Source organism: Battus philenor, unplaced genomic scaffold (genome assembly GCF_028537555.1).
Source record: "Battus philenor isolate CCGP_79_NKW_IND1 unplaced genomic scaffold, ilBatPhil1.0.hap1 SCAF_23, whole genome shotgun sequence".
Classification (NCBI taxonomy): domain Eukaryota; kingdom Metazoa; phylum Arthropoda; class Insecta; order Lepidoptera; family Papilionidae; genus Battus; species Battus philenor.
Window position 1 is genome coordinate 1,565,916 of NW_027181686.1, and position 11,419 is coordinate 1,577,334.

At 30.3% G+C, this 11,419-nt stretch overlaps 1 non-coding gene across 1 annotated transcript; it reads left to right on the forward strand.

Moving 5' to 3' along the window:
• Window positions 1–800: 800 nt before the first annotated feature.
• TRNAM-CAU (transfer RNA methionine (anticodon CAU)) lies at window positions 801–873 on the forward strand. Its single transcript has one exon. It is a non-coding gene; the product is annotated as a tRNA-Met (tRNA).
• Window positions 874–11,419: the final 10,546 nt, after the last annotated feature.

Sequence of the window (11,419 nt, forward strand, 5' to 3'; positions counted from 1 at the left end):
TAGTCGTGCAATAAAGTGCACCGCCCGCCAGCCCGCTTATAAATGCGCGTGCGGTAAACGATGCGAAACAACTACCACTGTTAATCTACTCTACACGTGTTTCACCCCTCCACGGGGCATCCTCAGGAGATGTTACACCAGTGCCAAACACCGAGTGAGTTCCGTCCATCACCGCTCTGCCATTTAGTAATATAATATTTAACACGTACGCTAAGAAAAAAAAATTCACTCACGTGATCGATCACGTGACTTTGAGTGGTAGTGGGGAGGAGGAAGCATATAAATGGCAGAGCGGTGTAACTATATATTAATTCTTTTCTTAGATAAAAATAATGTTCGAAGGTCAGTAACGTGTCTTAAAAATTAAAACTGCACAACGTCATTATATATATATATATATATATATATAAATATACTATGACTTAGCTATAATGCTGTTACGAACAGACTGACTTTACTAAGGGGTGTAGTAATATTTATACTCGCTTAAAATAACCTATTGGACTCTATTCTAGCAAACAATCACCTCAGATGTATTACTTTTTAACTTTGATAACAACGGTATACTTGTATCAATCTAACAGTATATCGGTATGAAAAATATAAGAACATTATATAAACACGGAAAAAATAAAATAATATATGTATAAAATAAAACCGAACGTAATTTTTTTGGTTTTGGTCGACTATTTTAAAACTAAGTATAGGAAATAAACATTCTCACATACATATTTCAAATACGACACATATATATTTTATCAGCATGGTATATAATACTATATTACAAAGTGATACACATAGCCTCGGTGGCGCAGTAGGCAGCGCGTAAGTCTCATAATCTTAAGGTCGTGAGTTCGATCCTCACCCGGGGCAAATTTTTTTGTAATTATTGAAAAACTAATTCATATTTATTTAAAATAAAATTTTATTAAAATTATTATTTACGTTGTTAATTATTGATATAATAAATCAAAATCTATATCCAGGATTATTAATTCATTTAATGAGATTAATTTACAACTATCTAATTGTACTAAAAAAAATTATCAAAATACAGATTAATACATATTAAAATTAATTCTTTTACCTGTTTCTACAGACTTTTTACTGCAAGAAGTTATTACTCTCTCGCATCCCAAAAGAAAAATAAAAATTATTTATCATATTTCAGAAGAATCGCTACATACAGTATGATCAGAAATAAGTAAGCTGTAACTCGTTAGGCAGAGTTTGTTTTTACTATAATAAACCATTACTTGATCAAACAAATAGATACAGCCTTCAACTTGAAATTAAGCTGTAAAGGTTCCAAAGGCATTCCGATCTTGAATAAACTCAAAACAAATGTAGTTCGGATTCGTACAAAATTTAAAGCAATTGATTCTAAAGTAATTTTATTGTTAAAATCACCTTTAGGCTGTAATAAAAGGTTTTATATATTCTAAGAGGCAATTAAAAAGTCAGTAGGGATTATTTTTTCATCACTTTTTTCATCTTTTGCGCCATATTACTTTGTTAGTGTTTATTTAATGTTTTTTTTAATTTATTACATAGTTTATAATTATAATATTCAACATACAATAATAATGTAATGTTACAATCTACGTTTGACCCTTCCATATCACCAGAATCATCGACAATTCACTGATTATTAAGGCGGAAACTTCGAAAATCTTAAACGCAAAGAGGCTCTCTAATTAAAACTTGTAGGGCGTCCATAAATCTATAAGTTTTTCCGGATGCTTTAAATTAAAAATTTTCACATCTCCCCCGCAACTTCGCGACAATGGCGCCGGGATGAATTGAAAAGGAGATAGCGATAAATAAGAAAAAAAAGTTTTGAAACATTACGCTGATAAGAAATTACAAATTAAGAAACCACTGGATACGAAATTTATAACTGGATATTACAACAGGCATTGCTTGATCTTCTATTAAGAAGAAGATAGTGATGTCGGTTTCTTAACTTACACTCACACGACTACATCTTTAAAAAGTTTTTTTCTTATCAACAATATATTCACCTTCGTCATCAACAACCTTTTGACATCTAGTATACAACTCAATGCCGGAGCGATAACAAATCAATGGATTTTTCCGGTCTCTCTAATGTATCGCTTAAGCTATGTCAATTACCTGTAACTTAGAACTTAGTTAAGCTAAATATAAACTGTCACTTGAATACTTGCGGAATGCCCGGAGCGACAATCCGAGCAGCGAATCCATATGGTCAAGATCAGACAAAACCTTTCCTTTACCGCAGTTCTGTGAAGCTGTCATGATACGGAAGAATGCCAATCAGAATCGACAGAGGACAGATTCCGTTCGGAAACATCTGAGGCGCGTTTTGATATAGCCTTCCGAAGAACGGTGTTGCCATACCAAAAGTGGTACTTTTGGAGACATTGATAAATTTAATTAAAAAGAAAACTGATGTCTAGCTAGTTGTTCTCAACAGATAAAAATTCCGAGTCATTAGTAATCTACCATGGACTGTATTTTCTCAACTTTTAATGAACCTTAAAAAATAATTCACGATTTGAAATTGCGCATAAATGTCTACTTGAATTAATAAAAGAAAAGTGTATTTTATTTCATTTTTCTTGTGTGGTAGACTAAAATTTCAGAACAGTTAGTATATAAAACATGTAAAAAATTCTAAACTGTACTACAGTAGTACAGATGAAGAATAACAATAAATCTCTAGCGCTCAGCCGTATGACTACGGGTCGTAGTTCACCGTTCGTCACGCGAGCACCGTTTTATTGCAGTCAATTCCTAACACAATCCATTACATACGGTTATTTCTCAGTTCGGAAATATATGATTTGGTCAAAATTATATAGTAATTTTTATTTATTGACTGAGAAAAAATTAAAATTCTATCTATTATTTGTGATGATGTGACCAAAGTGATGTGTTTAGCTTCCACCATCTGCTTCGCAAGGCCTGCACAACTTTTTATGGAAGTCGTCGTCGTTTTTCGGCCCATAAATGCTCTCTGCAAGGCATAGACATTAAAGTAAGAAAAGGACCAATATTTAGCCACTTCCGCACATGCAGTGGTTGTCGTGCATCAAAGTGTACCGCCCGCCAGCCCGCTCATAAATGCGCATGCGGCAAACAATGCGAACTACACAACCGCCACCGTTAATTCACTCAACACGCGTTTCACCCCTCCACGGGGCATCTTCAGGAGTTATGTTACACCGGTTAGTGTCAAACACGGGACATTTAATGCTGAAAATTTTAGACAGTTTTGTTGCGTTAAAATTTTTATTGATTATTGTAGTCGTTCATCGTTATAGCCAAAGCGGTAGGCAGGTTGGTGATCGCAGTGTGGAATTATGGTACGCAGACAGCTCTGCTGCCCATCCTCTTAAACTTGTTTGTGAGCAGTGACAATTGTATATAATTAATACACAAAGTGTGATATATATAAAATTGTATCACGTTAAGGGTTTAATTTTATAAAATCCTTGGTTGGTCCTGTTTTTCTATTTTTTTTTTGAGGCCTGCGCTATTGGGACCTCTCCTTCCACCCCTATTTTGTTGGGAACAGGGTTTTTCATTTCTTAACAATTTTTCACATGAATTTTTTATTTTCGTCCTGGTCTTCCATAGTTCACAATATATTTTTTTCTTCCTTCTATCATTCCATAATTCCATCTTGCTTTCTCAATCATTTCATTTCTTTCATCCATCCTCAAACACTTCAGTTGTATTTTCTATTGCAGTATCACAGCTTTATTTAGTTTATTTATTTTCCTCATGTTCATCAATTTTACATTTTTTATTATTTCAATTAATATATCTTAATAAGATTAAATATATAATAAGACTTACAATATTTCATGTTCAACTATGTTTTATTCCTATTAATTACATATTGTGAATCTTTCCTGAAGAATTTGAGGACGGACTCTCTTGCATCCTTTTCCATTATAGTGGAGGCGAGTGTGGCCTCCTCAATCTGGTTGGTCCTTTGGCCATTTTTAACGTGTTTCAAATAATTCATTTTTATATACACCACCGGAGACCCCACTGATCTTGAATTTCATAAAATTCTTAGCTAAATTCGAGTCAACGAAACGTACTTCTTCTAAATTTCTAGTCTCTAACCAAGGCAACAACATAGACGAATATCTTTTGCATGTATGAAATGTTTTTACATATTGTATCAATGAAATTGATTATGATAATGGTTTCTGTATTTTAAATGCCTTTTAACAAAAAATAAAATAACATTGTAATATGAATATTCTTATTTATTTTATTTTTTACCATTACTTTGCATCGACATCGCCTGAAAATTACATAAACATTTTTAAATGTTCCTACGGCATTTCATTATATAGAATAGTAAAGAAACGTACCGAATAGATGCGCACGTATAAAGTGTAGATTTCATAGTTAGATAACATATTAAAATTTTATAAAAGATTTCCCAAATGGAAAAGAGCCGAAGCGTGAACAACCCGCATTAGCTCTGTCAATGAGCACTCAGCGTGTGCATGACAGCCTCTGATGCATTTTCCATAAATAGACATCGCTTGTATCGAATCATGTATCATTGGCCGTATTGGCTTGTGCTAATAACTATGACGACACAGCTATAAACAAGAACAAGGCTTTCTTTCAAACAGATTTTAAATTTAATTACTTATTCAAATAATAAAACACACATACGTATATATGTATCATTTAAAAATAAACTTCATTGAAATGCTGATCAATAACAATCACTTTTAAATTTAGAACGTTCACTAGGACATCCACTTCTGGTCATTTGCTTCCCCCATAGAATTTAAATTTCGATAGGATTACTTAGATGCCTGTATCCAATCTTTTAACGATTTTAACAAAATCATCAATCCACCTCTAGGGTTTTATTTTAAAACCTTAAGAAACTTGGCAATACCCGCATGGTATTTCTTTCTTTCATCTGCGTATCATTTAGTTTCCGGTTCTCATAGAAAAATTCCGAATTTACCTTAACATTTATTAAGTTGTTATAACTATATATATTTTATCAGGCCACCAAATAGGTCTTTAACTATTTCGAAAAAATACAAAAGTTGCTAATAGAGACAACTTTTTATAATCATAATTACGTATTCATACAAGATCTGAAGACACAAGATTCCCCAAACGTGCGCCGAGTTTCCCCAAACGAGTAATTAGTGAGAAAAAAAAATATTTTCACGAATACCCTAAACTCCATGTTTTTTTATACGAATTTATTGCTAAAGGCGATAAACCTTAATTGTCAACCACTTACAACCTTCCCTAAAATCTACACGGCTAAACGAATATCATTCTCACTGATATAACCCTTAAGATGTGTTGTTAGAGATGAGAATTCCTTGCGGCGATTATCAATAAGTCGAAACCTTTTTGCCGTAGCGTATAGGGTATCGTTATCTTCCAGTGTGATGGTTTTCCGTTGCACTGATATTAATTAGGAGTAAAGGAAATTAACAGATCAAAAATGCGCAATTCCCTTCCCTGATATTCGTAGGGTTGCTTTTGCTACTTGCTTTGATCGGGAGTTCGGGAGTGAAAAGGTTTGTTTATTTGCTTTTCAATATTCAAAACGAAATTTAATAAAAACGACACTCGATTTTAATTCCTGAACCTTCTTTTATGTCTAAAAATATAACTCATATCTTATGTATTTTTATATATCGAAAATCATTCAATCAAACAGTAAAGACATTAAGAAATAACAGGATTTATCGTTAACATTATTTATTTCAATACTATTTAAAATAGTGACATCTAGCGAAATATTAAATAACTAGATCTTTATCTTTATCGATCGACTTATCGAACTGTTAAAAGATTAATTATACAGTCGCAAGATGGCGCTCAAAAAATAGTTAAATTTAGGAAAATTATGTTATTTAATTGTAAAATAAAGTGAAGCTAAAATACTTTTTTAATATTCATTTATATATTTTTTTAAATTGATTAAAATCTGTTATTTATTTCGATTTATTTATTCTTGCGTGTAAAATAAAGAAATGTAAAATCTTTTTTTGATACTCTCATAAATGAGATACAGAAAATAAAATATAATCTGCACAAATTATTAAAAGGCTGTTGTCTCTTAAAATTAATGGTACCTGTTTTGTTTCAAATTTGGTCACTGCCATCTTGTAATTAAATATGGCAGCATTAAATACTTTATCGATTTTTATGAAGAAACTTATTTATAGTCCTAATAGATGTCGCTGTTTTAAATTAAACTAGTCATACCCAATCTGCGGCCATCCATGGTATTCTAGTAGGCTCATCAGGATTTGTTGTATTTTAATAATATTTTATCTTGAAAATATTTAAGTATAGGATTTTTGCCATTATTGCTTTTGAACTGAGTGTAGCGATCACACGCCATATTACAGGCCTCTGTTACCACGTTGCTTTTTAATTAAATCTTTCTTCCACGCTCGAATTCTAATTCAAACGCCGATTTGAATTCGGACGCCATCAGTGATGGGATCGCTAAATATTGTTAAGGTCGTGTGAATTGTAAATACTCCTTGTGAATATACCTTCTTCGATCACTCTAGGCCAGTGATTCTCAACCCATGTGCCGCGGCACTTTTGTGTGCCGCGAGATTTTAAAAATGTGCCGCGAAAAATTTAAAATATATATAACACATATACAAAAAAAAATATTCAACGTAAATATTTATATATTGAACCAGCTAATTATATTTAATTTACAAAACGCTTTTCTTAATCCCTAATTATGATAAAGTCATGTTTATGTATTAAAAATTGTCTCAAGTCTACCACACTTGTCTTTTTCCAAATGAGCATGTTGTTTGTGTGATATTTTAAATTTACATGATTTTCCATTGTAATACTAATCTACCCTTTGTAAAATTAGAAAAGTATTTGATTCGTATCCTTATTAATTTGTTGGCATGTAGTTTCGATAAAAAAATAGGAGGTATATTGACTTTGCAATGCACGTATTCTTTGATTTACAATATCTAAGACTTTTCAGATTTTATTCCATTCGATGAATATTTCTGTAATTAAAAAAGTTTGCTGTTTATATCTAAAAAAATCCCGAGGTTTGCTGCTAAATTGTTTCACGAATACAATGGCAGCAATTATTTAAATAAAATTCGATTTTATGCATTAAAAATTGTATTTGTGTGAAAGTTATATAACTTCATAAGGGTTATATTTTTCATTTTCATAAATTACAAATGGTTACAGAATTTGTATATTTATAAATTTAAATTTATATATTCTTCGATTTTTTTGACAGTATTTTTTTTGTTTTTTTCAGACCCCTTAAAAATGGACAAATGGATAAAGAAAAAAAAGAATAATGATGATGATGATGCAAGTAACAATAATGATGACATATACGACCAAAGTAATGAGTGTTCCTCTGTTTTAAGTGAAAATAGTTCTATTTTAAAAAAGTATATAATTCCTAGAAAATATAACGACAATTTTTTAAGATTTGGATTCACCTCATCGTTAGAAAATAACATAGTAGTCCCAGAATGTATTATATGCAATTTAAAATTATCAAATAGTGCTATGGTTCCTAGCAAACTTCTTCGTCACTTGGTTACCAATCATCCCTCTTTATCAACCAAAGATAAGAACTATTTTAAAACGTATCTTTCAACAAAAGTAAAACAAGGAAAAAATTTTAAAAAACAATTTTGTGTGTCCGAAAAAGCTCAGTTTGCTTCTTATGAAATCGCGGAATTGATCGCAGTAAAATTGAAGCCCCATAATTTAGCAGAAGAAATTATATTACCTGCTTGCCGTAAAATAGTCAAAACGATGATTGGTGAATCAGCCGATGTTGAAATTTCCAAAATACCCCTTTCTAATGACACTATACATCGCAGGATAAAAGATCTATCAGAAAATATCGAGCAGAATACTACAAAAAATCTTCAAAATTCCTTTTTTGCAATACAAATAGATGAAACCACCGACATCACAGGAAATTCTCAGTTAATTGCATTTGTTAGATTTATCTATGAAGATGATATTATAAATCAATTTTTATGTTGTCGGGAGCTGTCAAATTTTACAACCGGGAAAAATATTTTTGAAGTAATTAATTCATATCTAGAAAAAACAAATGTCTCTTGGAATTTTTGTATTGGAATTTGCACAGATGGTGCACCCTCAATGACCGGGCATATTAAAGGATTTGTATCTTATGTAAAAGAATTGAATCAAAATATAATAGTTACACATTGTTTTTTGCATAGAGAAGCTCTTATAACAAAGTTCCTGTCACCAGATTTAAAGATAGTTTTGGAGCAATGTGTTAAAATGGTAAATTACATAAAATCAAGACCATTGAAAAACAGATTATTCAAGGAACTATGTAAAGCAATGGAGTCCAAGTATGAATCTTTGCTACTCCATACTGAAGTAAGATGGCTATCCAGAGGAAAAGTCTTATCTCGGGTTTTAAAATTAAAAAAGGAAATGAAAGCTTTTTTTGAACAAAATAATAATATTGAATTTGTTGAAATATTAGAAGATTTAACATGGACAACGAAACTTGCTTATTTGTCAGATATTTTTGTCATTTTTAACAGTATTAATTCAAGTATGCAAGGTTCAAATGAAAATATTTTAAATTCAACTGATAAGTTGGTGGGGTTAAAAAGACAAATTTCTTTATGGAAAAAGAAAGCCCAAGAAGGTAATTTAGAAAAGTTCGAATCAGTTCCTAAAGACGGGTATAAAATTATTAAACAAATTGTTCTTGATCATTTGACAACATTAGAGGAGAGAATTGTTTATTATTTCCCGGAATTGGATATTAATAAGTTTGATTGGGTTCGTAACCCATTTCTAATTACGGACACTGCTGTATTTGAGTTAACTTTAAATGAAGAAGAAGAGCTTATTTTGCTTTCAACTAAACGAGATTTAATTTTAAAACATTCTGAAGAATCACTTAATACATTTTGGATAAAAATCAGATGCATCTATCCACTTTTATCTAGAAAAGCTTTAAATATTCTATTACAATTTTCCACATCTTATTTGTGCGAATTCGGATTTTCAGCATTAGCCAATATTAAAACTAAAAAAAGATCAAGGTTGTTAAACGTAGAAGACGATATGAGAGTAGCATTGTCATTTTTACGACCAAATATAAATGAAATTATCGAAAAACATCAAGCTCAAATTTCTCATTAAAGTAGTTTAGTTAATTAGCTTTTAATTTTATATCGTTAAGAAAACTGGCCATTTTGTTGTATTTTTAGATTATTTACATATAATACAATTTTTATGGTTCTTTTTATTCAGTTTGTCATGCCAACAAAAAAACTTCTGTTGGTTTTTTTTCTTTATGTGCCGCCAGATTTCAGAATAGTTAAAAATGTGCCGCAGGTGAAAAAAGGTTGAGAACCACTGCTCTAGGCTATCATCTTCCTCGCCTACGTGCTGGCACAATAACTTCGCACGCTATTCGGTATATAAGTAAAAATATTTGAGCTAATTTTGAATATAGTTTAGACGATGAAAGATTTATTTTAAAATAATTCTTTTATCACGTCGATAAGTTGATTTCCACCAAATGATTTTTATTATTGTAAATAGTTTTTTAATTTTTAATGAGGTCTTTCATTAACCTCTTAAAAATTTGTGTTAAAAAAATATTTTTGTCATGTTGTAAAAAAATGTTTTTGTCATCAAAATGTTTTACAGACACAGTAAATTTTAAAATGTCAGAAAAAAAACCATTTTAAAATACTCACAAAAAAAGTTACTTGTTTTATTTGTAAAAATTTAGTATTTTTCTTGTATATTTTACGGATTGCGACTCTGAATTTGTTATTGTGGCCTCTATGCTAAAAAGGTTGAGTTCCGCTAAGCTATTTATTTTAATTCAAACTGGAACAACTCATTCTGATCCTGTGTTGTCTTTATGTATGTTCACATTAATAGTAAAAGATAATTTCAGATGAAGCCGATTGATATACAAAAATATCAACTTTATTATCAAACTTTTTCTACATATAAAAATATTTTGATAAATTTATTTACATCATCATATCGAAAAATGGTTCAAAGTTTGATTAACACTCACCTGATCGATATAAGTTACAAGAATGAGCAACAGATGGCTCTATTATTAATATAATGTGAAGCTTTGTTCACTGATAAGATGACGTCATACAAAAATATTTACTTTCACTTTTTGACCACACATGGAAGCAGTGGTCGAACCAAACAGGATATCGAATTTAAAGACAATGTTTGAACAAGGATTTTAATTGTATTTTGCCTAGACTTATTACACTTTTGTAAGGTTCATATTTATTTAAAATTTAATTTTAGTTTTTTGTAGCAAATTGTAATAAATATAAAAATTTGATCTTTTAAAAATTATTACTTTTGTTTTAATTCAACTGTGTTTTATTTAATTCCGTCTATTATTGTTAAAAGTCTATAATATTATCGTTTCATTTCATGTACTTACTATTAAAGATAAAATATATTTGTTATCTCAAATATAAAATCTAAGTCACTATTCGGCAACAGGAAGATACCTTGAAAATTTGTTTCTCTTGATGCAATTGACAACTAGATCAATACTATTTCAAAACGTTTGTAAAAATAAATAAAATACACATACAATTGTTTGTTTTTATTTAAATAAAATAACAAATAATGACACTAAATACATAGTCACTAAAACGTGACGGATTACGGCACAATAATTAGGTTATTTATTACATTTATGATAATTATTATATAGCTTACATATGGATAATTTATTTTCAACTGACCAAGTGTTTTTGCAAGTTATTCACTTTCAGTTTTATTTTCTAGGTCAAACATAATTATCCTTAATTATTGTGGGAATTTCCTTCATACGTCCGAACTTAGTAGCACAGTGGAGGAGTGAGAAAATTCATTTACTGATTTATTACTCACAGTTTTTTATCTGTCCAGCTTATTGATGTAATCGCTTGCTTTCTACTTCGCTTTACCACCAAACATTCCATTGAGTCATTAAGGTGACATGTCCAGAAAAAAGTTTCTTGAGGAACGAAACATTTGTTCGTTGCGACGTCCACGGGATTCTGAGCATTCGTCTTCAGCACCGCATTTCCTGGTAGTCAATTTTTTGACAATCCAAATTCGAATTTAACACAACAATACAATTTTTAATACATCTAATGTCTTAATTTAAAAAAAATTACGTACATTTTTTGACAATTTTTATGTTTGTCAAATTTCATATTTAATTATAAGTTTAAATTTGTTTTACTTTTTAAAATACATTTGTAAAAATGAATCAAAAACAGATAAGTATACAAATTTATTGTTAAAGATTCTAAGAACTTTTTCCTTAATTTTTAAATTAACAGGAATGTGGTTAAAAAATAGCTTATGAATT